General features: G+C 39.5%; 1 protein-coding gene across 3 annotated transcripts in view; it reads right to left on the bottom strand.

Moving 5' to 3' along the window:
• The window catches only part of PTPRA (protein tyrosine phosphatase receptor type A), a 124,375-nt gene extending 98,027 nt beyond the window's left edge, over positions 1–26,348 (bottom strand). The window contains exon 1 of one of the 3 annotated variants that reach the window (XM_019733785.3): positions 26,063–26,348. The gene's annotated coding sequence lies outside the window, so the exon portion shown is untranslated. The remainder of the gene's footprint in view (positions 1–26,062) is intronic. The other 2 variants (XM_019733783.3, XM_074317758.2) reach the window with 2 other exon arrangements.
• Positions 26,349–27,932: the final 1,584 nt, after the last annotated feature.

Raw genomic sequence — 27,932 nt, 5'->3', positions numbered from 1 at the left:
GGGATTGAAGAATTAGCTTCTATGAATAGTCTGTGTGGAACAACTACAGCCCAGAAGTTGAGAAAATACTAATTCAGTACAACGTGAAATGGAACCTGCTAATTTGTGTTATAATTGATGATGGTAAAAATATGTATGGAGTAGAAAAAACGTCAAGTTGGATAATTTATAAAGCTTGTGAAGATGTAAGGGTAGTTATTCATTATATTTTTCATTAGCAGATACTCTAGAAAACATTTAAATTTATCATGTTTTATTGAATCAACAATATTGATGGTGAACTTCATTTGCTGTCATGGACTTTACCATCGTCAGAAATAAAAGCTAAGGGGCCAGCCCGGTGGCTCAGGTGGTTGGAGCTCCATGCTCCTAACTCCAAAGGCTGCCAGTTCGATTCCCACATGGGCCAGTGGGTTCTCAACCACAAAGTTGCTGGTTCAATTCCACGACTCCCCCAAGGGATGGTGGGCTGCTCCCCCTGCAACTAACAACGGCAACTAACAACGGCAACTGGACCTGGAGCTGAACGGCGCCCTCCACAACTAAGATTGAAAGGACAAGAACTTGACTTGGAAAAAGTCCTGGAAGTACACACTGTTCCCCAATAAAGTCCTGTTCCCCTTCCCCAATAAAATCTTTTAAAAAAATAAAATAAAAAAACAAATAAATAAATCCAGATTCCCTATCACCAAAAAAAAAAAACAAGCTGAATAACGATTTGCCTTACCGCACAGCAGTTTGATGGCTTAGCAATAGTAAAGTTATATGGTGATTTTTTTTTTCCAAAGCTTAGGGCTGAGACTGAAATGTTTCAAAACAGTAAGACCTCTTTCAGCCACTATTATCGAACAATGAATGGCTCTGAAACTTGGCTTTTGCTGCGCATTCTATAATATTTAATAAATTCAACCTAAAATTACAGGGCAGAACAGTATTTACATGCGAAAGAAACTTAAACTGTAGTTATAGCACTGAGACATAGACAAAAACTAATATTTTAATCATGGGCAATGTCAAGCTGCTTTATATACTTCCCATGCTGTCAAAAGTTCCAACAAGAAGTGAGATCTCCATTTGCAAACAAATTTGCAGTGGATGTATTTTCTTAGCTAAAACTAAAGTTCTGGGAACCATTTTTAAGACTGAAGTACAAAGAAAATTTCCATATTTCAAAAATCTATTTAACAGTGCAATTGTGGAGCTTCCACCTAAACTTCAATTGAAAGTAATTAATCTGCAATGTAATGATATGCTAAAGGAAAATATTAAAAGACAAACCTGATACAGTTCTATAAATGCTTCCCAAGTGATTAATATGCTCAATTAAAATCATATGCTTGTGGGCTGATATCTGGCCGTGTATCTGTGTGAAGACGTTTTCAAAAATGAAATATGTAAAATCTCATTATAGATTAGCATTCATAAACATTTGAAATCAATTTTGGTGATAGGAAACACTAACTCTGAACCCCAATTAAGCAAATGTATCACCCTAAAAAAGGCGATACATTTTTCTCATTAGTATACCTATAGTACCAAAAGTTGTACTTAATTACAATTTATTAATTTATTTATGATAATGATAGTAAAATATTATTATTCTATTTGAATTTCAGCATTAAGAAATTTGTGGGAATTTGTTTTTTCTCTCATTATACAGTACCTAAATAATAGCCGCAATATTGTTTTTTGGCCTGCAAAGCCTAAAATATTTACTCTCTGGTCCTTTACAGAAAATGTTTTATGACCCCTGCTTTGGAGAAAGGTTTTCTTTAGCCTAAGCATATAAAAGCATCTCTTTTATTTCCTCCAGGGATTGGTAAAAAAAAAACACTATTACCCCACACAAATACCGTGTTTCCCTGAAAATAAGACTGGGTCTTATATTAATTTTTGCTCCAAAAGACACATTAGGGCTTTTATGTTCAGGGGATGGATGTCCCCTGAAAAACCATGTGAGGGCTTATTTTCCAGTTAGGTCTTATTTTCAGGGAAACACAGTACAACCTAGGGATGGTTGGTTACATGAAAAAGTATAGCAAGTCAGGTAATCAAAAAACATATATGTAACTTTAATATTTGATGTTTATTTAAAACAAATACGTGTACATTCATCTGCCAATATTAGAAAGCCAAGGCCTCTTCTTAGAGTACGGATCTGCTAATTACTGTTTCACATGTTCTTTCTTGCATATATCATATACATAAGATATATCTGTGATTGCAAATTTCAGTATCTTTAAAGTGTAACAAAACCTTATAACTGTGAGATAATTGAGTGTAGAAACTGTTAATATCATTTTTTTCCTCTTATCTTTTAAAGTGTTCATGCCGGGGCCAGCCCAGTGGCTCAGGCGATTGGAGCTCTGTGCTCCTAACACCGAAGGCTGTCAGTTCGATGCCCACATGGGCCAGTGGGCTCTCAACCACAAGGTTGCCGGTTTGATTCCTCGACTTCCGCAAGGGATGGTGGGCTGCGCCCCCTGCAACTAACAACGTCAACTGGACCTGGAGCTGAACTGTGCCCTCCACAACTAAGACTGGAAGGACAACTTGACTTGGAAAAAGTCCTGGAAGTCCACATCGTTCCCCAATAAAGTCCTGTTCCCCTCCCCCAATAAAATCTTAAAAAAAAAAAAGTGTGCATGCCCACAATAAGACAGTAATATGGGGGGTGGGTGGGGGAAGAATCCCTCAAGTCCCGCAAGGGATGGTGGGCTCTGCCCCCTGAAACTAAGATTGAACATGGCACCTTGAGCTGAGCTGTCTCCCGGATGGCTCAGTTGGTTGGACCGCGTCCTCTCAACTACAAGGTTGCCGGTTTCACTCCCGCAAGGGATGGTGGGCTGTGCCCCCTGCAACTAGCAACAGCAACTGGACCTGGAGCTGAGCTGCACCCTCCACAACTAAGACTGAAAGGACGACAACGTGACTTGGAAAAAAGTCCTGAAAGTACACACTGTTTCCCAATAAAGTCCTCTTCCCCTTCCCCACTAAAAGAAATCTTAAAAAAAACTCAGCTCTTTAAAAAAAAAAAAAAACACAACTATTTTTGTACTCATATTTCATTAATTTATTATTTAATTATATTACAAAATTACAATAAGTATAACTGGCATAAGGTTTGGAACATACTAACCCCTCAACGTATAAAATTCAACTAGTGATTACAGAAGGCAAGGTATATGAAGTGTGATCAAAAAATAAGTGAACATTTAAATACAAAAATTTATTACAGTAAAAGACACCTTGCCATTAATCCCCTCAAAATACTACCCCTCACTTCAAACACACTTATCCCATTGTTCTTGTCACTTTCTGAAGCAGTTCTGGAAGTCCTCTTTCATGAGTGTCTTTAGTTGTGCTGTCGTGGCTGCCTCAATGTCCTGAATCCAAAATGTTTACCTTTCATGGTCATTTTGACTTTGAGGAAAAGCCAGAAGTCACACGATGACAGATCCAGTGAATAAGGTGGATGAGGACACACCGTAATGTTTTTGATAGCAATTGCCATATACCAGAAGCGATGTGTGGAGCATTGTCATGATGGAAGATGAAACCATTTGTCCATTTCATATTAATGCATTGTTCGTGATCCATGATTTACAGCACACTTCAACCGTAGCTCACACCCAACTGACTGCACCAAACAAGTTGAAACTTGTCACACACTGACTAAGGTTCGACACCCGCTTCCCATATTGAAGATCCCTGTCTTTCCATTGGCTGGCACTTGGAAGCAGCCTTCACTGTATTTTTTTGATCACACCTCGTACTAAAAAGTAGTCTACCAGCCATGCACAGATTCTTTTTTTAAGAATCATTCAGTATAGGGGGCCGGCCCGGTGGCTCAGGCGGTTAGAGCTCTGTGCTCCTAACTCCGAAGGCTGCCGGTTCGATTCCCACATGGGCCAGTGGGCTCCCAACCACAAGGTTGCCAGTTCAATTCCTCAAGTCCCACAAGGGATGGTGGGCAACATCCCCTGCAACTAAAATTGAACATGGCACCTTGAGCTGAGCTGCTGCTGAGCTCCCGGATGGCTCAGTTGGTTGGAGTATGTCCTCTCAACCACAAGGTTGCCGGTTCGACTCCCGCAAGGGATGGTAGGCTGTGCCCCCTGCAACTAGCAAGGGCAACTGGACCTGGAGCTGAGCTGCGCCCTCCACAACTAAGACTGAAAGGACAACAACTTGACTTGGAGAAAAGTCCTGAAAGTGCACACTGTTCCCCAATAAAGTCCTGTTCCTCTTCCCCAATAAAATCTTTAAAAAAAAAAGAAGCATTCAGTATACATTAGAGAAAGAATTAAGAGAGTGGTTAATTCAGTAATTTGGTTAAGTATACGTACTCTATAATCTGGTGATTATTTGAGCATTGTGTGAATTAGCAATCTTTATGTGTTTTTTCCCCAAACAGCCCACTGCTGCAGAACCATTTACTGACTACTCCAGCCTTTTCTCCCTGATTTTTAAATGCTACTTTTGTCACATTCTAAATTCCCATACATATCCAGGTCTGTTTCTAAACTTATCATTCTGTTCTAAATACTTGTTTGTCTATTTTAACATCAATGCCAAACTATCTTAAAATACCTTTAATTTTCTGATACATTTTATTATCTGAAGAGTCAAGTGTCACATATCCTCACCACTTCTACTGCCCTCCAATTGTTCTTTTTCAAAATTTTCTGAACTACTGAACTTACTTTTCCAAATGAACTGAATGTGCAATATGTCAAGATCTCAAAAAGGTTCACTGCACTGGGCTTACGAAACAATTTGCATTAAATATGTAGAATAATTTGGGGAGCACTAATATCCATACAGTATCTTTATAATATTTAAGTCTTTTACATTGAGGAACATATAGCATAAATATCTAATTTATTTATATCTTTTTTAAAATTCTCAGTAAAGCTTTAAGGTTTTCTTCATATTAGTCTTGCATGTTTCTTACTAAGTTAATTTGTGCTCTCTCCTATCTCCATATCATTTTTTTTTAAATTTAAAATTCTGCTAGTGTAGCACTTAAAACAATAAATAAAGACTTGTTTTGTAAGAGGTCATGCTCAGTTCTTCACCGTTCTCCCCCCATACCCCAAGAAGCTGTCAAGGGAAGAGTATGTGTCTTACTCACCTTTGAAATCCTGGCACCCACTCACCATCTATGTATGTATGTATGTATGTGTCTGTCTATCTATCTCAAACTGACAAATATCTTGCTAAGTTATGTAAACCCAATACTAAATCTTTAAAAGGGACAAGAAAACAGATGGGTTTATTCCTGTGCAGTAAGGAGATTCCTAATCTTCTACCACCCTTGTTAACCTAAAAAACAGTACATATATGTCAAAAATAACTATCTTTTTTCCTTAAAAAGACTTTCATAAATGAGTTCACCATAAACCTTCTCTGAATTTATTTATTTTTCAGTCTTTATGACCTCATCAATAATTCTATTTCTTATGTATACATGGAATAGCCAATATTTACTGAGTGCTCCCTATAAGTTAGGCAAGTTACGTAATTTAGCTCATTTACTCCTCACCCCAACCCCATGAAGTAGATATTATCCTACATTTTACAGATCAGGAAACTGAGGCACAGAGCGGTTAAGTAACTTGTCCAAAGTTACATACCTAATAAGTAACAGAAATGGGATTTGAACCAAGGCAGTCAGCTTCAGAATCCACAGAGTATTTTACAGAGCACATCATTTCATATTTTCATTAGTGGGTAGACATTAGTGAGCCAGTTGAAAAGCTTCATTGTGCTAAATAAAGCTCAGCATATCTACAACTCTTTAACATTTTGAATTCATAAAGTTACAAACAAAAAATAAATTCCTCAAATTATAATTAGGAATGTTTTAAAATATCCTTAAAAAGGACTAAACATTAATAATTCTGTATTTTATAGTCCTGTTTAAACAAAAATCTTTAGTTAAAAATCACTGCAGTTTTGTTTAGCAACCTGTTAATACTTAACTGAATCATTTAAATCTGTTCAACATTCCCAACCCCCCTCTGGGATGACCTCGAATCATTTGGCACCAATGGTCCCAAAATGTATTATTAAAGAATCTCATGCTTTTAAAAGAAAGGATCAGACCAGTGCTGGCAGCTGCCAAGAATGAGTTTACTGCATGGTTTCCATGACTGCATCGGTCTGCGACCAGCATAAGAGAGAAGACGTATCCTTGGAAACCAACTCTGCTTCCCTCAATTAGGAAAGAAAATAGGAAAAAAAGCTTCAGAATAATTTATCTTGTGTTTAATGTGCCCATTGCACATGATAATCATGGGCAAAAGTCCTGCCCAATTAAACTTGTGAGAAAGTTATGTGGTACCTACTAGAAAACCCCCAATTGGTTTTACAGAGACTATGTTATAATCCTTATACAATATTTAGGCTTAAGTCTTTAAAAGAGAATCACAATAGGAGCTATACCAGTAAGAACTTCATGAATAATATCTAATTGGGAACAATATTTAGTACCCCTTCAATTTCCTTACTGTACAACTGCAAGCTACCACCTGAATTCTCCACACACATCTTGTATAATCTAGAAGTATCCTTTGTTTTAGGCGTTGCAAATTGTGAAATTTCAAAATGGAAGGTTTCTTCAAATTCAGGAGCAGACTGAATATACCTATGAAAATATCTATCCTTCATAATGTAAGTTACAGATCCATTAATCTCAACTAATTTCTAAGGCAAGAACTTCCTATGAAGTGCAAATCAGCTTTAATGAAATATAGTAAGTACAGTCTCCCAGGTTTTCTTAAAGAGGACCCTCCATCCCTGAAGCTGTAAATTCATATAGTACTTCCTGTCATCAATAACAATGGCTGGAGCAACCCCTCTGTTCAAAAGAACTAAAAATACATTATTGTACATATCCCTTCTTCTACTACCCACCCACAATTCCAAGAGGAACTGACAGAGGGAAATGCAGAGCTGTGTAAAGTTCAGCTGAGAGCAGTAAGAGACTGTAATTTTTCTTTAAAAAAAAAAAAAAAAAAAAGGCTACCTTCAATTGAATTAGGTCTAGGGAGGTATTAACCAGCTATTACAGGTTCAGAGTAAATTTTAAATTTTTGGAAAAGCTATTGCTGATCACAAGTTTTACTTTGCTTTTCATTAACTGATATTTGGGGGCCAGTGTCATTTAATTAAACCATGGTAACAGAAATTCATACATATTGGAACTCTCTGTATATATTTTGTGTATGTTTATATGTAAATATGTATAAAAATATGTATAAAAACCCTCCAACTACAAACCCCAACATCTGTGTTTCAGTTCCTGCCCCAGAGAAGTTGCCGCTGCTACAGTAACAAAGGCTCTCCCCATCTTCCCCTTGCTCCCCCTGCCCCCTGACTGACCCTGATGCTTCCCCCATGCTTCCACCTGCATAAGCACGGGAAAGTATGAGCAATGAACATCCTCCAGCGGCACTAACTTCTTCGTATCATCACTCAGTCATACCTATAAATTAAATCCTGGGTACATTTTAAAACAATATTCTACCTCTGACCTCAAAGAGCCTAAGAACAGTAACACCCCAGTAGCAAGGAACATACCTGGTATCCAGATCTTGTTTTCTAAATACATCCTCTAATAAAAGGAACCAGATTTCCTTGATAAAATGGTTGATTCCAGGACTAGAGCACTGAAAGTACAAGATGAGCACAAAAAATCTTGTGCCAAAAAGAAAGGTAAGTGATCGAAGAATGATGGGGCAGCTGTAAAAAAAAAGGGCACAAGAGCCAGCTTTGAAAGGGTTCTGGGATGAATTTGAGCATCAAAATAAATGAAAAATGAGTAAAATAGGAACCCAGGAGTCCATGCTGATGTGTTTCAATGATTAAAAAAAAAAAAAAAAAAAAAAAAAACAGGAAGAGAAAGCTTTTCCTTTCAGTGAAATGCCATATGATGAATGCAGAAGGAATGATGAAATTTTTAAAATTCGCCATCTGGCAACCATGATAGTAATAACTGATTCAGGCACAAAACATCAACGCATGCTAAAACTAGGAGGTGAAAATTTGATGAGAAATGGACTATTTATATAGCCTCAAAGTGCCATCCCACAAAATGTATGTTATTTACTTATTAATTAGTAATTGCAAAATACTTTTGAACTAATTTTACAGTGTATAAACCTGTCAGACAACATGTTCACCACAGGATGAAATTTAACATAACCAGTAATGGGACAAATTGACATGTGCCTCCTGATATGATGCAGGGAGGACACAAAATCATGCCTATGGTACTCCTGCCAAAAATGCATAACCTAAATCTATTTATGAGGAAACATCAGACTAACTCAAATTAAGGAACATTCCACAAAGTAACTGGCCTAGTCTTAAAAAATGGCAGGATCACTGAAAACAAGTAAAGACCAAGGAACTATTCCAACCTGACGGAGACTGAAAAGACATGACAACTAAATGCGAGGCATGGTCCTGAATGGTCTCTGGATCAGAAAGACAAGGTGAAAGGGCAGAGGTTTTTCTGTCTTTGTTCTTGGAGGGGGGAGTTGGTTTTTGTTGTTCTTTTGTTTTTGCTGTAAGTAACAACTGGGACATCAGTGAAATTTGAGTGTTGTCTGTGAATTAGATAGCAATATTACATCGATACTTATTTCCTGATTTTAATGGATGTGCTGTGGTTATACAGGAAAGTGTCCTTGCTTTTTAGGAACTACACACTGATTTAGAGGTAACACAGCATTATGTCTGCAACTTATTTCTCAAATGACTCAGAAAAATTGTATAGATGGAAGGATAAAGTGACAAAGATAAGGCAATGGTAAATATTAACAATTTAACATTAACAATGTGAAATCTGGGTGAAGGATATATTAGGCCAAACAGCAAATAAATATTAACAATGTCCAAAGGACTGAAATAATGTAGGCCATATTCTTTAACCACAGTGCAATTAATCTATAAACCCACTACAAAAAGATAAGTAGAAAAACCTCATGTTTGCAAATTAAGAGACACTTACAAATAACCCATGATCAACGAAACAAGCCACACCAGAAACCAGAAAATAATCTGAACTATTATTGGAAAAAAATTCTAACCAAAATATTGGCAATCTGATGCTATCAACATATAAGATAAAAAAGATAACACAGTGTACATCACGACCAAATTGTGTTTAATGTTAAAAACTAATTAACCCAAGGTAGTTAGTTGCCAGGGGCTAGACGGAAGGAGAATTGTAAAGGGTAGAGTTTTAGTTGGGGATGATGAAGTTCTGGAGATGGATGGTGATGATGGTAGCAACAATCAATGTGAATGTATTTTGAACTGTACACTTAAAAATAGTTAAAATGGTATTTTGTTATGTATATTTTATAATAAAAACTAGATGAAACAATGAGCTTAAAAGAATAAAATAGCATTTTCTCATAAAAATGATTAATGTAACTCATATTGACAGTATAAAGAAAAAATATGAATATCAACTGATACAGAAAAAGCTTGGGATACAATTCAACACGCATTCATAAAAACCTTTGTAGACAAGTAATGGAACTTCCTTAATCTGATCAATGATATCTATAGCTAAATTGCCCTACTAATAACAGGGTTGGGTTTAACACACTCCTGCCATATCAGACAACACTCATCAAATACAAAATCTTGTACCCTTCTTTTAAAATTCTACCACAATCATTTGAAATGTAAAAGGCAGAAAAAGAAGTTCCCTCCTCTATGCCAATAAACATTTTTTGATGTCAAGACCAATAACCTCAACAGAAAAAAAGGTTCTTTTAAGCTACTGTAAGAAAAAAAAATGGCTTAAGATCAACAACTTTAAAATCAAAATCATCATTTTGGGAAGGAAGTTAGTATCTTGGTCTTGCCTACAGTTGCTCCATGTAGAGATGGAGTCATCACCTATTGAAGGCAGCGTTGTCTTTATTCCTTCACTGTCAGAGTAAGTTGGATTTCTCATTAATCAGCAACTGATCTCAAAGTTTTTCTCTAATTCAATAAAACGCAATTATGAGAAATGATGTGTAGAAAATTGCCTTTCATGTGGGCATTTTGCGATTCTGCCTAGAATAAGTGAAACAAGATCTACAACAGGCTATGCAGGTTCTCAAATTTGAAAGCTACTGATCGTTTTTAAGGGAAAATAAAATTCTTAACATACCGCCAATGTTAAATTTTTTATTAATGAATAAATATAAACATAAAACTACCATACAGCTATAGAACCAAAACAAATTTACAAATTAAATATAAAAATATAGAACTAATGAAATTCAAGTTAACAATATGACTAGATGACAACAGATTTAATGCAGAATTAAATCACCACTCACAACACAGATACGGTATTGACTACTAGTTTGTCTGTTGTTTTTAGCTTGCCTAAACATATACGCCATATAATGCCAATTCTCCCACCACTTTCTCATTCAAACAAGTTGCCCTGTGGGCCCAGCACTACTTGGCCTTTCACTGGTCCCACAAACTACTTACTTCCAAATAAAGAAGTATATAATCTATGATTCTAAACATACACACAAACATGGACACTGAAATTGTGGCAATACTCAGCTGTAAGGTGGGCAGTCATTTATATGCTTGTATTTCAGATTACTGAAATTAAAAATAAAAAAAAAACTATTAGAGTCTACTAAGAGAAACTTCTCTCCAAAATACATCCAAGGACCCCCATTTGAGATACTATGCTACACGGTGACTACAGGGGTATAATTTAAAACATCCTCCAGCATATCACACAATATCCCTTTTAAGAGGAAAATGCCTCATACCTTAGTGGCAGGAAAGGCTGTTTTTCACTAGTGATGATGGCTTATATTTTGTAAGTCAAGTGAATCTCTTGGAACCACTTTGCTTTGGCTAATATAACTGAGCTCTCAATATGTGTGTACAGTCTTTAAATGACTGCACAGGATCTAATGGCCCACACTCTCTATATACTAACATTCTCAGGCTACCTCTCTCTCTCTTACCATGAGACCTTTATTTACCCTTTACTGTGACTTCTTTATGTATATATTTACATATTTAAATTTTATTTGTCCTTACTGACTAGGTAATCCAGCACACATTACAAAATTCAAAGAATACAAAAGAAAACATACTGAATAAAAGGTATTCTTCCCACCAGCCACCTAGTTCCCCACCCTCAGAGAGGTAATTATTATTACCAGTTTCTTTGGTGTCTTTCTAGAGAGCTCCTAAACACACACTCTCTTAATACACACACACACACTACAGTATTATATGTATTGTAATAAACTACTTCAAATTCTCTTAGAATGAGTTGTACAATAAGTACTGTCTTCACTGGTTCAAATATTTTAGAAAGTCACTATTTTAGAATTAAATAATTTTAGAGATAAAAGGATCTTAAACTATCAAGTCCTTTATCACTTTTCAGATGAAACTGTGACCCAGAGAGACTTGCTAGATAGTATTGCCAGAGACAGAGCTGAGGTCTGCTAACTCCAAACCCCTTCTCATCAAGGTGTACTCAAATTTCTTTACATTTTCCATAATCATCAGATGATGAATTTGTCTTAACCATACAAAGTTGGAAGCAGGGAGTTCCCCTTGTAATGGATCTTTTCTCAAGAGGATGAAACACTGATTATTTTGCATTAAGTTGTTTAGTCACCACCTGTACAAACACAAATTTGTCCACACCACACCCAACAACATAGATATATCATCACTAACATTCTCAGTAATTTCCAAGAAACAAAGCTGAATTTTAGTGTAGACACACAGCCTTTCAAATGATAAAAAGGCAAAAAAAAATGTTATATTACAGACCCTTACATTTTGGTTTTAGTCAATACCTGTTCATCAACAAACATGTTTACTAAATGTCTAACACTTCATTCAATGCTCAACACAAATGTATTGAACTCCTAATAGAATTAGTAAGACAAGCTACTCAATAAATAATTGTCCTCAATAAACTACCAGGAAATTAGACATAAAACAAGTAATTAAAATACATTGTGATCAATACTGTAGTTGTTATGCCAATCCTAAAAGAAGGAAAAAATTTCTGAGAGAATTGAGAAAATGTCACTAAGTAGGTCATACTTTAGCTGGGTCTAGAAATAGTAGTATAGTTACTTAAGTTTTTGTTTAATGAATTCAGTTTCAAAGAGAAAGATAAACAGAATCATATACACACAGGCTTTGGCAGTTACAGTGAAGGTTGCAAACTGGTGGCACAGTGCATTAAAAATTGGTTGCAAACTCCTTCACATAAGGCCATGGAATCTCAAGTGTGGCATAGGACCAAACAAATCTACTTCTCTCATTCACATTACCTGCCTGGCCTCCAAAGACATATTTGAGTTTGCATCCCGTAACTTAATACCAAAGATAAGGGGAATGGGAGGAGGAGAGAAAAAACATCCTAAAAACCTTCTGAATTTTGAGGTCATTATAGGGGCTCAAAGTTTGTTGTTCAAAAGTATTTCCCAGTTTTGAAATCAGAAAATAAAACCTACAAAACTAGATGAATAGGAAAGAGCAGGAATAATAAAAAGACAGCCTTAGATGCTGAGTGAGGTTAGGCTCACTAAATATAAATAGCTAAGTGAACTCACCTGCTGCCACTAAGTCAAATATTAATCAGTGCTTCAGCAAAATTACATATTACTACATATTTTGGACTACCAGTATCCTTTTCAGACCATTAATCTGCACATGCCCGTGTGTGGATTCTCACACAATATGATAAGTGACTTGATAGAAATAAGCACAGGAGCTATACCTAGATCAGACTTGGGGCAGTCAGTAAGGCAATGCTGATTAGAGGAGCTAATCTCCATCTAAGAAATTATAATGCCAGGTAAAGAGGGAGATGGGCAGTCCAGCCAAAGACAGAGGGTCTGGAAAAGCACAGCGCAGTCAAGGGGAAAGGGTCTGGAAAAGCACAGCGTGGACACAGGGGAAAGGTAAGGCTAAAAGGTTAAGAGGGGTTGGATTGCAAAAGCTTGTTCTGATAAATTTGGATTTTATGCCAAGTACTTTAAGCTAGGGACTGCTGTGCTTAGATTAGGAAGTCAAACAGATCACTCTTGGCAGCAATGTGATAAATCATCTGGAACAAGGAAGTAATGAGTAAACACTGGGGAACCTGCAGCAGGCATCTAAGTGAAAAAGATCCTGAACTAAGGGACAGAAGAGATGGAGAGAAAGCAAGCAAATCTGAAAGATACTAAAGAGGTAAAACAGACAGGAATGCATCACCAACCAGAGGAACACCATCCTCCAGGTCTGGTTTGGATTTCTGGGCTGTGCCATTCATCAAGATAGCAAATACATAAAAACAACACATTTAATGTTGATGAGGTCAGTTCTAAGCCCCTTGTAGGTGCCTGAGAAACAGCCCATGAGATGACCAGTAGGTTTTGGCTATCATCCAATATGCTGAGGACAAATTTTCTAATTAGCAAGGAGATGGAAGCTGAAACCATGGTCATAGCATGTGCTTCCAGGAAGAATAAAGTCAGATGAAACACAAGCAGGCTTGTGGGAAGTCAGAGTGGTCAGAGAATAGGGGCCTAAGGGAACTGAAGGGTGGCCATCTTAGATGTAGAGAAAAACCAGGAAGCTGTGTCACAGAATTCTAGGGCAGACAGTTCAGGGAGTAAATGTTCTAGTCTGTCACATTTACTCGATTCTTCTCCTTCTCTCTTCCCTCTCCTATCCTTTCCACATTTTCCCCTGTTAAAACCAGGAAGATAAAAGTTATTCTGTAATAATTCATATAGCTACACTGTATCCCAACCAACTACTACTAGGGAGGAAAGAGATATAATCAAGATTATTATAATATTTCTTAACATTTATTGAAGGTTCACTAAGTGTTAAGAGCTATGCTAAGCACTTGACATGCACTGTCTAATCCTTAAAACAATCATATGCAACAAAAAAGTACAACTGCTGAACCCATTTATTAGGTGAGAAAACTGAGTCTCAGAAGGGTGAAGTACTCTGCCAAACCTCACAAAACACGTCAGGTATGGCCTATGAATCCCAGTCACATCCAACTCCCAAAATTAAAAATACTATATGGCCTGACAAGAAATATATGAAAGAAATGCAAAGCCCAATTTGACTTCGGGGGAAAAAATTAAAAATTTGAAAAAAATAAAATACGTACAGGGAGTTGCCAAACAAACCCCAGATGTGGAATTACCCCACTGACGCCAAATTCAGGGCTTAATATACAGGCAGGGCATCTCTTAAGTAGAATTATTCTGGAAACATAGAACACTTAGTTCTCTTCTCAGTCTCGAACCTCTGACCAATAAATAACTGTATTGTAGTCCTGTATTTTCAATCCAGTATGCCGGGCGCTCTTAGATGGAGAAGCTGTCCTCCTTAATTGTGTAATTAAGTGGCATTACAACTCCAGAAGAAAAAGATGTGAACAATAAGATGAGGCATATCAAACCCATGGTACTAATAGTTTTGAGTTAAGTTTAGGATGTGTTTTTTAAATGTTGGTAACTCAAATTCAGCTAATGAAAAGCACTGAAAGTCTTAAGAGAATCTGCTTTACTACATTTATAAGTTTAATTTCTTAGTATCACTCAAGTGATTGAGGAGATTCTGTTTGTGAAGTTGGTAACTCTGACCTGTCAAGGACTGGTTGGGCTTGACAAACTGAATTATAAATGTATTTTGAATACCTAAAGAAACTTAATTCACTAACAAAGGGGTATGAAGAAATTTAACCTGTTAAGCTTGAATTAATATTAATTAAAGAGTAAAAGTTATTGTTTTTATTTCTATACAAAAATTACAATGCTTACAAATGCAATAACAAGACTAAAGGAAAACTCGGTTTGTAATTTGCCACTTAAATAAACTGAATATTAATTTGAAGCCCAAACAGTTTTAAGTAGTCCTTTCTGTGCACAAAAGCCCCACTCACACATTAGAAACCCAGATAACTAAGCTGTGCTGTTAACCACTACGTGCTCTACAGCAGCCTTCTTCAAGGTAAACTTTTGAAAATGAAGTTCAACTGAATAAGTATGAAGTGTTTAAGCAATTTCTCCCACTAATATTGGAGAAAAAGAACTGCACGCCATATAACCCCTCCACCCAAAGGTACCATGTTTCCCCGAAAACAAGACCCAACCGGAAAATCAGCCCTAGCAGATTTTTCAGGATGACATCCCCTGAACATAAGCCCTAATGCGTCTTTTGGAGCAAACCTTAATGTAAGACCCCGTCTTATTTTGGGGGAAACACGGTAAGAACACATCGCAGACTGCCATCACACTCACCCCTTTTGATAAACATAAAATTCCCATACCCTCCTTTGTTAGTTGAAATGTCAAACTTAAGTAACTCTTACATTATATGGGCGTGTACTATTTCTGGGAGGTTTCACAAGTACTATTCATATCGTGTTTCCCTGAAAATAAGAACAGGTCTTATATTAATTTTTGCTCCAAAAGATGCATTAGGGCTTATGTTCAGGGGATGTCATCCTGAAAAATCATGCGAGGGCTTATTTTCCGGTTAGGTCTTATTTTCAGGAAAACATGGTAGTACCTGGTTGCCTCTGGAAAGGGGAACTTGGAAGACGGGAGAGAGAGAGAATTACCTTTACTGCATATTTTTAATACTATTTATTTTAATATGCACATATATTAATCACTCAAATGCACAGCTGACTTTAGATGAAGGATATTTAAAAAACACAGGCCCTGGAAAAACACACTGTTCCCCAATATTCCGCAATAAATCTTAAAAAAAAAAAAATACAAGCACTGACTGAAAACATAAAACCATGTTTTTTCGTTTTTTTAAAAAGGCTTTTCCAGACTTACCTCCTCCCCACCATAGTCAGCCACTATTGAGAATCACCACCTTAGAGGTTCACAATTGCTACCAACAACACTACTGTTTAACTGGGAACGAACTACAGGAAGAAAAACGACCTTATAAGAGTTCTACCAACTATTGTGTTTCCCCCAAAATAAGACCTAACCGGAAAATAAGTCCTAGCATTTTTCAGGATGACATCCCCTGAACAAAAGCCCTAATGCGCCTTTTGAAGCAAAAATTTTAATATAAGACCCGGTCTTATTTTCGGGGAAACTTGGCAGTAGCAAGATCCGGAGCCAGGCTAACACCCCAGACTGGAGAAAGAAACACCAGCTGGAAGTCACTGTGAATTCAGCCCCTCTAAACAAAGTGAGCAGGTCCAGGTGGGAAATAAGGAGCACTGGAGAGCAGTGGTCTCACAGGGAGCCAGCAGAGGCACCGACTCAGGCCTCATTCCCTGAAAGGGAATGCAGGACATGGCGAGGCCAAACAGGAACACACACGGAGACATAGATAGGGGAGTCATAGCACCATAGTCTTGCTGGCGGCTGGGTTGGAGACACAGGAAGCAGGAGCCACATGATCTGCAACCTGCCGTTGGCTTCTCTATCAACCAACCAACCAACCCCACTTGCTAGCTGCAACCCGCCGTGCTAGCTGCAATCCGCTCTTGCTAGCTCAGCCACCATCTTCTTGCTAGCCCCCACTTGCCGCTAGTGTAGCCACAGCAGTTATATTAGTGGCCAGTGGCTCACTGGTTACAGCTGATGGCCATCCAATCACAGCTGATGGCCATTTACTACCCGAGTGAGCACATTTCCACATGAGGCTGAGAGCCTGGAAACTGCACTCCTGGCTCTGTCCCCACAGGTAGGTAAAGCATTCCCATCACTGGAGACATGGAAAGGGCCACCAGAACAGAAGCATAGCTGTAAAAGCTCTGCCCCTCTCTCCCAATCCCCCAGTTCCTTTTAAAAGAACAGTGGAAGTCCTGGAACTATTCCACATTGCTGGTAACAGTACTGCTGATACATCAATGAAAGGCATTCTCTTTATTAATGGGTAGTATTAATGCAGTTACAGTATTGTATTAAGCCACCTGTCAACCAATGTTTGAAAACTAATTGCTGGTTAAGCTATCTGCCAATCAATATTTGAGAACTACTTGCACAATTCACAGCAGCTGGGTTTCAACTTCTTCCCACACACAAAAGCTCAGTTCACTAACACTCATCTCTTCCCAGAAGCCAGACACCTGGAACCCTGCTAACACTATTACTGCTTAAATCATACTTATCCACATATCTCCAAACTTGTCACCACTCCCCCTATCCCAAACCAGTCCAGACACCATTATCCCTGGCCAAACTGCTTTAATAATCACCAAGTTAGTCTCTATGCTCTGTCCAGTTCATACTCCACAGTAACAACAATCAAACCTTTTGACTATACACCAGCCAATCAATCAATCAACCAATCATTGTGCACGTCCCCAGCCTATGTTCACCTATAAACATGACAAATACTACAAAACATTCATTTTCAAATTTAATAAAACATGATTGCAATAATGTTTTTATATGGGTTTGGAAGGGTAAGCATAAAAACCATTACTGCTATCACCAAAATATTAATATTAAACTTGTTTTAAAAATGTTTTAGTGTGATCGACGATCAAATATTTTTCATTGTGTTTGAAAAAAACCTCATTTTAATACTTTTTTTGATAGAGCAATCTGAAAGTAAGTTTCAAGTCAATACTTGGTTTTAATGGCTATTATAACCAAAAAAGAAACATTGCTCCTAACGAAAGAAGTGCTATGGCTGTGCTTACTAAATTGTGATAGTTTTCCAAACCCATCGAATTATACAAACATTTTCCTTTAAATTGGGCTAGCAAATGTTCTTCTTCCCTCATACAATTACTCTTGAAAACTAATCCGAGGATGTTATGTTCTTTTATTTCTAACAAATGGATTTGAAACCCACTAAAACTATCCACTTGGGTTTTTTAAATTTTTTTGCTATGGGAATTTTGAAACATTCACAAAAGTAGCTCAAACTCTGTAATAAACCCATATATACTTATTATTCAGCTTCAATAATTATCAGTATATGGTAAACCATCTGTAACCCGCCAAATACAATGAATTATTTTAAAGCAAATTCCTGACATATCATTTCATCCATAAATAATTCAATAGTTATCTCAAAGAGAAAGGAGTCTTTCTTTCCTTTTAATATAATGCTATTATACATTTAAAAATTAAAATAATTGTTTAAAAATTATCTAATACACAGATGGTATTCAAATCACTCCCAGTGCTCTCATAAATCTTTTCAGTTGGTTTGCATGAAACAGAACCTACACAAGGTCTATACGTTACATTTAATGTCTCAAATTACATTACATTTCTAATCTGTAATCGTTCCTCCACTTTTTTTTTTTTTTACCATTTATTTGAAATAACTGGGTTCATTTGTCCTACAAAATTTCTTACATTCTGAATTTTCTAATTACATTCTGTAAACTGGTTGTTAGATCTAGAGGCTTAATCCGAATCAGATTTGACTTGATTGAGGGGGAGAATATGTAATGAGTGATGTTATATTTTTCCTATAGCACCATATCGGAGGAACATAAGGTTTGGATGTACCCATTTTGACTGATCAGAAGATCGTCAGTCTGATCCTTCTATTATAAAGTTCCCTAATGGTTTCTAATAGCCACTGATGATCAATGCCTAGGTCCTTTGTTTCATTAGATCATCTATCATTAAAAATACATATATTTGGACATTTTCAGCAGGTAACAAATTTAAGGTTTCCAACTTTTTCATGTGTCAAGTTATGAAAGTTTTTATAGGTGCAACAAAATCACAATGAAATTATGAGTCACCAGGGAAATGCAAATCAAAACCACAATGAGATATGGTTTCACACCTACTAAGATAGCTGTAACAAGATTCATAATAGCCAAAAAGTGGAAACAACCCAAATGTTCACTGATGAATGGATAAACAAAATGTGGTATGTCCATACAATGGAATATATTATTCAGCTCTAAAAAGAAATGAGGTACTGATACATGCTACAATGTGGAAAAACCCAAAACATTGTGCTAAGTAAAAGAATTCAGTCACAAAGGCCACATATTGTACGATTCCATTTATATGAAATGTCCAGAATAGGCGAATCCAGAGACAGGAAGATTGGTGGTTGCCAGGGGTTGGGAGAAGGGTGGAGTGGGGAGTGAAGCTAATGGGGGTACAAAGTTTATTCCTGGGGTGATGAAAATGTTCTGAAATTAGGTAATGGTGATGGTTGCATTACTCCATGAATGTACCCAAACCACTGAATGGTACACTTTAAAAGGATGACTTTTATGGTATGCAAATTATACTTCAGTAAAGCTTATTATTTTTTAATTGTGAGGAAAATATTGTCCCATAGCACATTTCTTTCTAAGAAAAAAGCAGTTACTTTCTCATTCACCGTTAAAACAACACATATACTTGAAGAGACAGAATAAGGATATTATTTTTTCAAGTATTTGCTAGATAGCCACTTATCACAGGAAAAATCAGCTTTTTTTGTAAAACAAAAATGCATAACATCAAGAACTCTACCACAAGATAACCAACAAATGATAACCTGCCTCAATAGTCCATGGAGAGGCCATGAACGAATTTCATCTTTTTATTCAGTCAAAGCAGCTGTTCTATCAGTTTACATTTGACAATTATTCCATATAGCAATGTTATGAAGGCAGTAATTTACTATTAATAATGTCTTCTCCAGTACAACTTTCCTCTAGTAGCTCAAAAAATAACTTATTTTTCTTGGATTTAATTATTAAAAGAGAATATAGCAAATACTAAGACATGTTAGAAACTTCTATACTTTTACAACTATATAGCAAACCTCCCACACTACAAAATTTGTTCTAATACTGTTTGTTCAAATCTTCAGCAACATTTTCTATGCATCTTACAAGAGTATTTGCTGACAAAGGAATGCATTTTGGTTTCTTGACATATTTTTCATATATTATATCAGTCTTTCTTTTTAAAGTGGGGCCTTTTTTTTGCGGGGGGGGACGACAAGATAGAAAGAACCTGCCAATGGTACGTGACTTTTTGTCTTTTATAAGAACAAGGAACCTTAAAATATGTATTTTAATCATTAGGTTAGTAAAATTTTGTACAGCATCTGATTGAATACCCTATGACTTTAAACATCATTAGGGAAAAAAAATGTAGAGGTTCTTTATGCTCCTGATGCTTGGTTTTCAAATGTCTTGGTGCTAGTGATAGCCTCCTATTTTATTACATAATATCTCAAGGTTCTACATATTCTTAAAGTAACATTCTTATTAAGGACGGAGGAGGTAAACCCATGTTTTATTACTTTTTTAATTAAATTTATTGGGGTGACATTGGTTAGTAAAATTATATAGGTTTCAAGTGTACATTTCTGTGATACATCACCATGTATTTGATCCCCTTTTCCCTCTTCTACCACGCCCCTCGCCCCATAAATCCATTTTTAAAATAGGCGTATTGATATTTCCAATGTAATAAGAGCTGACTTATTTAATGCAATTTAATAGCTCACGAAGAGTTCATAATAGGAAATGGATATGGGTCAGCTTTGCCATTTTGTTTGTTTGCTTGTGTTTGCATTACTAGTATTTTCTTCAATCACTAGTTTCTTTGCAGAAATCATTTTAAGCCACTTGTCCATTCTGTGAAGGTTTAATGAAAACTGGATAATATAAACTGTTATCAATATGTTGCAATACGGTGAAAGCAAATGTATGAATATGGTTCTGCTTGCTCATTGCAGAACTCCCTCCCTTGCTTCAGGATACCCAAAGTTAACATGTTAACACTGTTTGACCTACAGACCCAAGAAGATGCCAATAGCAATTCTTAAATGTAACGTTTTATCATTTTTAGATAAAAAATAATAAAAAGCAACTCTAAAATTTCTTCCAGCATCCCAAAGAATGATCTTATCAACATCATTTTGAAAACCACTGCTCTAGATTGCAGCCACAATGAACTTTTAAAACTGCAAATTAGAGCATTTCACTCTCCTTAAAATCCTTCAATGGCTTTTCTCTGCCTTCAGGATAAAGTCCAAAATCCCTACACAGTGTATATAGGGCCCTCACTCTGGCCCCTGCCCCTCTCTAGTCCAGTGGTTCTCAATCCGGGCTGCATGTTAGAATCACCAGGGGAGTTAAAATACATACATTCTCAGGCTCCACCCTAGACCAACTAAATCAAAATACCTGGGGGTGGAGCACTTGCATTGCTGATTTTTGTAAGGTCCCAAGGTGAATCTAAAGTGCAGCCAGGGCAGAGAATACCCCATCCTACACACCTTGGTTAGTTTCTCGTGCTCATCAAGCTCTCAATTAGGCTTTGCTACTCCAGGGGTGATACACCCACCAGTAGCATCTGCCTCACCTGGGAGCTGGTTAGTCATGAAGAATCCCAAGTCCCTTCCTAAGCCTACTGAATCAGGACTTGGCATTTTAACAAGATCCCCAGGAGGTTCATGTGAATATTCAAGTTAGAGAAGCAACGCCCTAAAGTACCAAATCCCTTCCCAGCTCAGGGCCTTTGTACCAGTGAGAGCTGTTCAACTGAAAATGTCGCTTAATGCTGAACTTCTTGGGTACTCCCAAGACATCCTATTCTTCCCCTCGGATCATATCTGTAATTACCATAAGGTGATTAATGTCTGTCTACTGCATTAGCCCCATCAGGGTCACATGGAGAGACATCACATCCGTGACACTCTGGGGTATCCCCAACTCCTGGCACAATGTCTGGTATTTTCAACTGAACAGCATCTAGTCTTATGTTTCATTACCAACATGATCTTATCCTAAATTTCCACAATATTTCTGCCCCACCAATAATGTCTTTTTTCAACGACAATTTGGTGTTAGCTACGTAACTCTTGGATATGATACTTATCACAGCACTGTACTTAATTTCAAAGTCTAAAGAGCTACTGGTCTCTCTTTGTAAAGAATGTAAATTAAATCTAATTCAAAGTACGACTATATTTCTTTTAAATTAATAAGATCAAATATTAGCTTTTGTTTGTAATAGCATTGGCTGGATTTTCAGGAAACAGGGCCACATAAATTGCTGGTGTTGTAAATTAGTTCAACCTTCCCAGATAGCAATTCAGTACTGAAGCCATATCCTGACTCAGTGAACCCACTTTAAGGATGAGTCCAAAAAAATAATCCAAAAGAAGTATTTGAACAGGGTGATCAGAAGAAGTACCATTTAAGTAAAAGGAGACTAAAAATAAAAAAATAAAGAGTGCACAAACTATGGCTATCAATGCATAGGATACTATTCTGTGATTTAAAATAATAAAGAGACATAAATGAGTAAACAGTTGAAGCTATTCAAGAATACAAAAATCATTCTGCATGTACTGATTACAGCTACTAAAAAAAAAATCTATGTCCATACACTGACACAAATGGGTAAGAATTTAGAGTAAATAATGTAACATTCAACGCATTCTCTTTTCTATAGAAACTATATTAAAGCAAATTTTAATGTTAGGTTATTTGTGGGTTTACTGGTCAGTTTTATTAAGTTAGTGTTATATTATTGCTATTTTTGTTGTATTCAGACTCACTAATAAAACATTTCTTCAGCTTTGGCATTTGGGAATATTTATTAGTTATTGAATTAGAATTAAAAAGATTCTATATTTGGCCAGCTTCCTGCTTATAAATCAAACTTCCCCTGCATCTTGAAGGTGAAGGTGGAGAAAAATAATGCAACAATGTTTACAAACAGACTCTGAGCTCTTCCAATGAAAAGTGTTGGACAAATACAAACACTATTAGACCTGCTTAAAAACCACCACCACCCACACTGTCTTGCACAAGTCACTTTATCTTTCTGAGCTTCAACGTTTCCCTCTGTAAATTGAAAGAAGTTAAAATCACATGGGAGGAAGAGGCTAAGCGAGGGAAAAGTAGGCATATGATGTCTGAAAAAGCATCCTAGACGAGCCTGATGCATCCTCTGATGAAGATCCGTTGAGTCCCATTCACATTTTTGGGCCAGAGCATAGCTTAGTACAACCTCTTCAAAGGGGTGGTAATTTAGCTATATGTCTAAAAATTTAAAATGCACACATCATATCCTTTGACCCAGTAATTCCACTTCTAGAAATACAGTTTCCATAATTTTACATATGAGCACATAAAGTATGTACAAGGACATTCATTGTAACACTGTAAAAGAAAAACTTGGAAACTTACATGTTGTTTAACCTGAAGATTAGTTACAAATTATCGTGCAGCCATACAATGAAATAAGTAAAAGAATATCAATAAAAAGAACGAATGGCTCTACGAGTGTTTGTCCTAATATGGAATGATTTCCTAAATATGTTAAATAAAAAGGAGCAAGGTGTGACTGGTGTGTAGCATGGGGGAAGTATGGAAAGGTAGACACGTGTGTATAAAGGAACAGTGTCTATGTAAGGCACAGAAACTGGAAATTTCAGCCATATCTGGGGAGGTCAGGGTAGGAGGGAGACTTGTTTTTCTCTATATGTCCTCTTGTACTGCTGGAATTTTTTCTTATATATTTATTATCTTTTCTTGAAACTGAGCAGCATTCTCTCTAGGCCTCCCTCTGGGTCTAAGAGGCTATGATTTTGCCTCTGTAGGTCTGGCCATTGCCTCCCAAATTAAAGGGGCAACAGCATCTGGCACCACACTGCTCTGAATGACCTTTCCAAAGCCCAGTTAACCCCAGTCCCTGACCTCCTTTAAAATCCCCCAGTGGCTTTCTACTACCCAAACTCTAACACAGCACATACAGCCCATCAAGCTCACCCTAATCTCATTTTCCACCCTTCTTCCGTCTACCCAGTCCTACTATGTTTAACTTCTCCCTGCTCCCCTAGGACAGTGGGTTCCTTCCACCTCCAATCCTACTTGTGCTGCTCCCTCCCTCTTTCCTGTATACTATCTCTCACACACAAACTCCTATGCACCCTTCATGACCCAAAGTCCCTCTCCCAGGAAAGCTTTCTCGGACCACCTAGGGAAGAAATGTTCTCTATACATCTGGCAGACGCTCTTTAACTAGACTGCCAAGATTCAAATCCTGACTATTCCCTCATCTGCCTATTGTATGGCCTCAGTTTCCACCCTTGTACAGCAGGAAGAAGCCCGTACATAACTGTTGAAAGGATTAAATAATTCATGTAAAACATTTATTACACATCCTGTCACAAGGCAAATAAATTAGCTATTATTACACTTTCATACTAACTGTGATGTATGTACAAGTAATTGTATCCACCTGTCCTGCATTAGACTGTAAGCTCCTCCAAGGTAAAGATTTAACTTCTTCACTTTTATTTTGTATCACAAGAGCTTCCCCTAGCAGCAGCAGGAACATGGACGTACTTTATTCAGAGAGTTGGCTTTTTTTGGTTCTGAATTTCACCCATATGGTAAATAAGTAGCTAAAAGGTACCCAGTGCACAGCCACCTGGATCCCACGATGCCTGAGAATACACATATCAGCCAGGTCACTCACTTCAAGTAGGCAGAGGTGAAAAGTCACCGTGGAACTTTTGGTCTTTTAGAGACAGTCAAGCAGATTGGAGACCAGCGGGATAAAAGACCTGCCAGTTCCTGTCTGCTGACTACTTATTGGGGCTGGATGGAATGGAAATGGGGAATCCGAGTTACTAAAAGTCCTAGGCATGCACTCCAAAAAAGCCTTCAGGAAAGATTCTCCCGGAAAGTGGGAACCTGGAAGTAAACAGAGTCAAGACATAAGGGGGAAGAGATGGGATATGACCTACAAGACAATTGGGAGAAAGAATCCTCTTAGTATGTATGGGAGATAAAAAGGCACAAAAACACAGCTCCCGACCTCAGGAAGCTTCTGTAGTGAGAAAGGCTTTAAAGGAAAAGGTGGAGCTGGGCAGGTAAAGGTGGGGAGGAAAGAGGATCACACAAGCAAAGGCATCCAAACACATGAAGAGGCAGACAAGCAGCTGGGAATGGCTAGGGAGGTGGATAAGGTGAAGGAGAATTGAAGGATTCAGCTAAAAGTAAGAGAGTAAATTGAGGCAAGACTGTCAAAACCTTGTATGACTTGATAAGCCATTTAGAGATTCATTCATCCCATGGGAAAAGGAGGGAGGGAGTTTTTAAGTAAACAAGTGACAGCATCAGATCTGTGTTTTTAAAGGAGTGGTCAGGCAGGAAGATGTTCGCCCATCTTCCATCGTCAATCCTCTCCCCGCCCACCATCTTCTGGTTCTAGGGCTGCCTTCACAGCAAGCAGGTGGCACGGGAAGAGATCTCCCCGGAGATGGGACTCGCGGAGATGGGACTCGTTCTAGAACAGGAATCCCTTCCCTGGGCAAAGGCTCCTGAAGGCATTCACCCAGCCTAGGGAGGTTTTGAACATTCTTTTCCTGTCTTACAAACATCATCACTCACCTTTTAAAAAAAAACAAAAAAAAACCCTCAACACTGGGCTCACCTCTGCTATTAATGTTTTTATCGTCAGGACGTACAACTGGGAACTAATTTTTCAAAACCCGATATTCTTTATTTACCAAAAGTAAAAAGGGAGGGGATCTGCCTTCCCAACTGGCTCATTTTGAATTTGGGGCAGCTCTGAGCTCCTATTTCCCTTCTTCAGCAGCCTCAACAGTTGGGAGTGGGCGGAAAAAAGAGGGGCCTGGGTAAAGGGCAAGGGGGGCTTTAAGGGAAAGAAAACTTGACCACTTCAACAGCAAATTTTCTCAGGCCAGGAGTTTTCTTTCCTCTTTCTTTCCATTTAATGGACCTGAGCAAATTCTGTTCTCACTGTTCCAAGTTTCTCCTTTCAGAATGAACTACGGCAGCGCCCTGGCCTGGCCTCAGGAGGACGCACGCAAAGTTCCTGGGCAGTCGACAGGGGTCGGCGCCCTGTCCGGCACGTTTCCGGGGACCCCCTTTCCGAACAGTGCAAGGATGTGGGAGCCGGCTAGAGACGCCCGAAGGATTCTACCCGGAAAGGAGGGATTGGGGCTCCCGCCAGGGACCCCTCTCGCCCGCGCCTAGGAGCCGCCCCCCCTTTCAAAGCCCCTCGGGGCGGCGGCGGCCGTGAACACTCACCGAGTCCGGCGCTGGGCGGGACCGCTGGGGACGAGGACGGCGGCTCCGCCTCGGTTCCGCGGCGGCGTCTCGGCCCGCCACACGCCCTCAGGGCCGCCGCCCGGCCCGCGGCTGGGAGCCCCGCGGCGGCGGCGGCGGCCTCGCCTCCATGGCGAGGAGAAGCGGCTGAGGGGCGACTGGGCAGGCGGCGGTGATGGCGGCAGCGGCCCGGGGTCCGAGCTAGCTCTCGCGCGCGCGTCTCTGTCAGCGCCGCACTCGCCGCAGCCTCGCTCCCGAGCCGGCCTGTGCTGTAAGGCGCCTCTTCATTGGCCGTTCAGAGACGGGCGCTGATTGGCCTATGCCGGAAGGGCGTCTCCCGGCCCTCTCGGGCTCCGCCCTTGCACGCCTCCAAGCGTTCGCTAGCTGGCTAGAGGCTCAGAGCAGCGTCTCAACGCTCAGAGCCTCGCGCGCGGCCTGGGAGATGCCCGCCCCGCAGTAGCTGGGTCCTCGGGGAAGCGGGACCCCCGGAGCACCGGCCGCCCGCGCACGTACGGCTTCCGCCTCTCTACAGTCCCAGCCCCCTGGACTTGAGCCTTCTTCCCAACTTACAGATGCGGAAACTGAGGCCAAATACAAGTTACATCAATGTCCAGCGACCATGGCAGCCTGGAATCCAAAAGCCGTCTTTCCATTCCTCTCATCAAACGTGTTCCATTCGGATTTTTGTCTTCTTGCTAATTGCTGCAAGGTATTTAAAGGACGAGGGCTCTCACTGGGAAGAGAGAGGAACCTGCAAAGCCCTTAGAACCGGCCTGGCACCCTGGGTTTCGTCTTGCATCAAGTTAGCCCACTTCATCCACACCCGAGCCCCAGGGAAATCTCCCCCGCTTTCCAGATGCGCCTACCGGGGCCTGGCTCGTAACCGAGCTGGGTAGAAAGAAACACGACACATGGGTGTCTTCGGTGGGGGTGTCGTTTTCTATAGGCCTGGCGGGGAAGGGGAGGGTCAAAGCTCAGAGAGGACCCAGGGATGCGTCCCACCACCACCGGGGCTGGGACGGGGTGGGGGAGCATAAACCTCCTCCCTAACGCTCCCCGCCCCACGTGTGGCACCCCAAAGCCATCTGTCAGTATGTCTGGCGGCAGCCGGTTCCCAGGCTGCAGAACCTGGGCGTCCGCAGCTGAAGGCGGATTGCACAGTTCTGGTGAGTGACGGGTGAGACCCTTTTCTAGTTGTGACCCCACGCGGTGTCCCTCGGACACACCAGGACCCACAGCAGTGTGCAAACGGAGCTTGCGGGGAACCCTTCCTCTGAGTCCCGGAGTCTGCGCTTCCCGGAGTGGGTGGTGGAGAGCCTCTCCTCCATGCCCGCAGCCCCCTGCGCCCCCTTCTCCCACCTCCTGCCAGGCACAGTTCCACGTTCAGCGCACCCCAGGGGAAGGATCTGTAGCCAGCGGCAATTCTTCATGGCAGGACGAGTGCGGTGGGGACATTTCAGTGCAAGAGAAGGAGCACACATAAGCTGTTATTTACACGAGATTCATGCCACTACCACCTCCAGTCCCCACCACCGCCTGCAGTTGAGGCGCCAGCTTAAAACTCTATCCCCTGTATTTATGGAACAAGTGAGTGTATGCTGACCACTTGTCAATAGCCTGCAAATTCAGGGTGCAGTGGGCCTCCTTCAAGCCATCCTCTCCCCAGCGGAGAAGTCTCTCCTTGAGTGGGAGATGGGTTTCTTACGCTTCAGCAGGGCTGGCCCACAGGTGTTGTGAAACGGCCAAACCCAAGGTGCCTCTGCCAGATAAACACTCCAGCTCAAAGACTCCCAGACCACAAACCCAGTCTCCTGTTAGATCCCAGGAGCAGCCAATGAGGGCAGGTTCTTCC

This window comes from Rhinolophus sinicus, chromosome 13 (assembly GCF_057876585.1).
Source record: "Rhinolophus sinicus isolate RSI-liver-muscle chromosome 13, RSI-T2T, whole genome shotgun sequence".
NCBI classification, from domain to species: Eukaryota; Metazoa; Chordata; class Mammalia; order Chiroptera; family Rhinolophidae; genus Rhinolophus; species Rhinolophus sinicus.
Note: the sequence above shows the minus strand (reverse complement) of the source record. Positions and strands in the feature narration are given on the sequence as shown.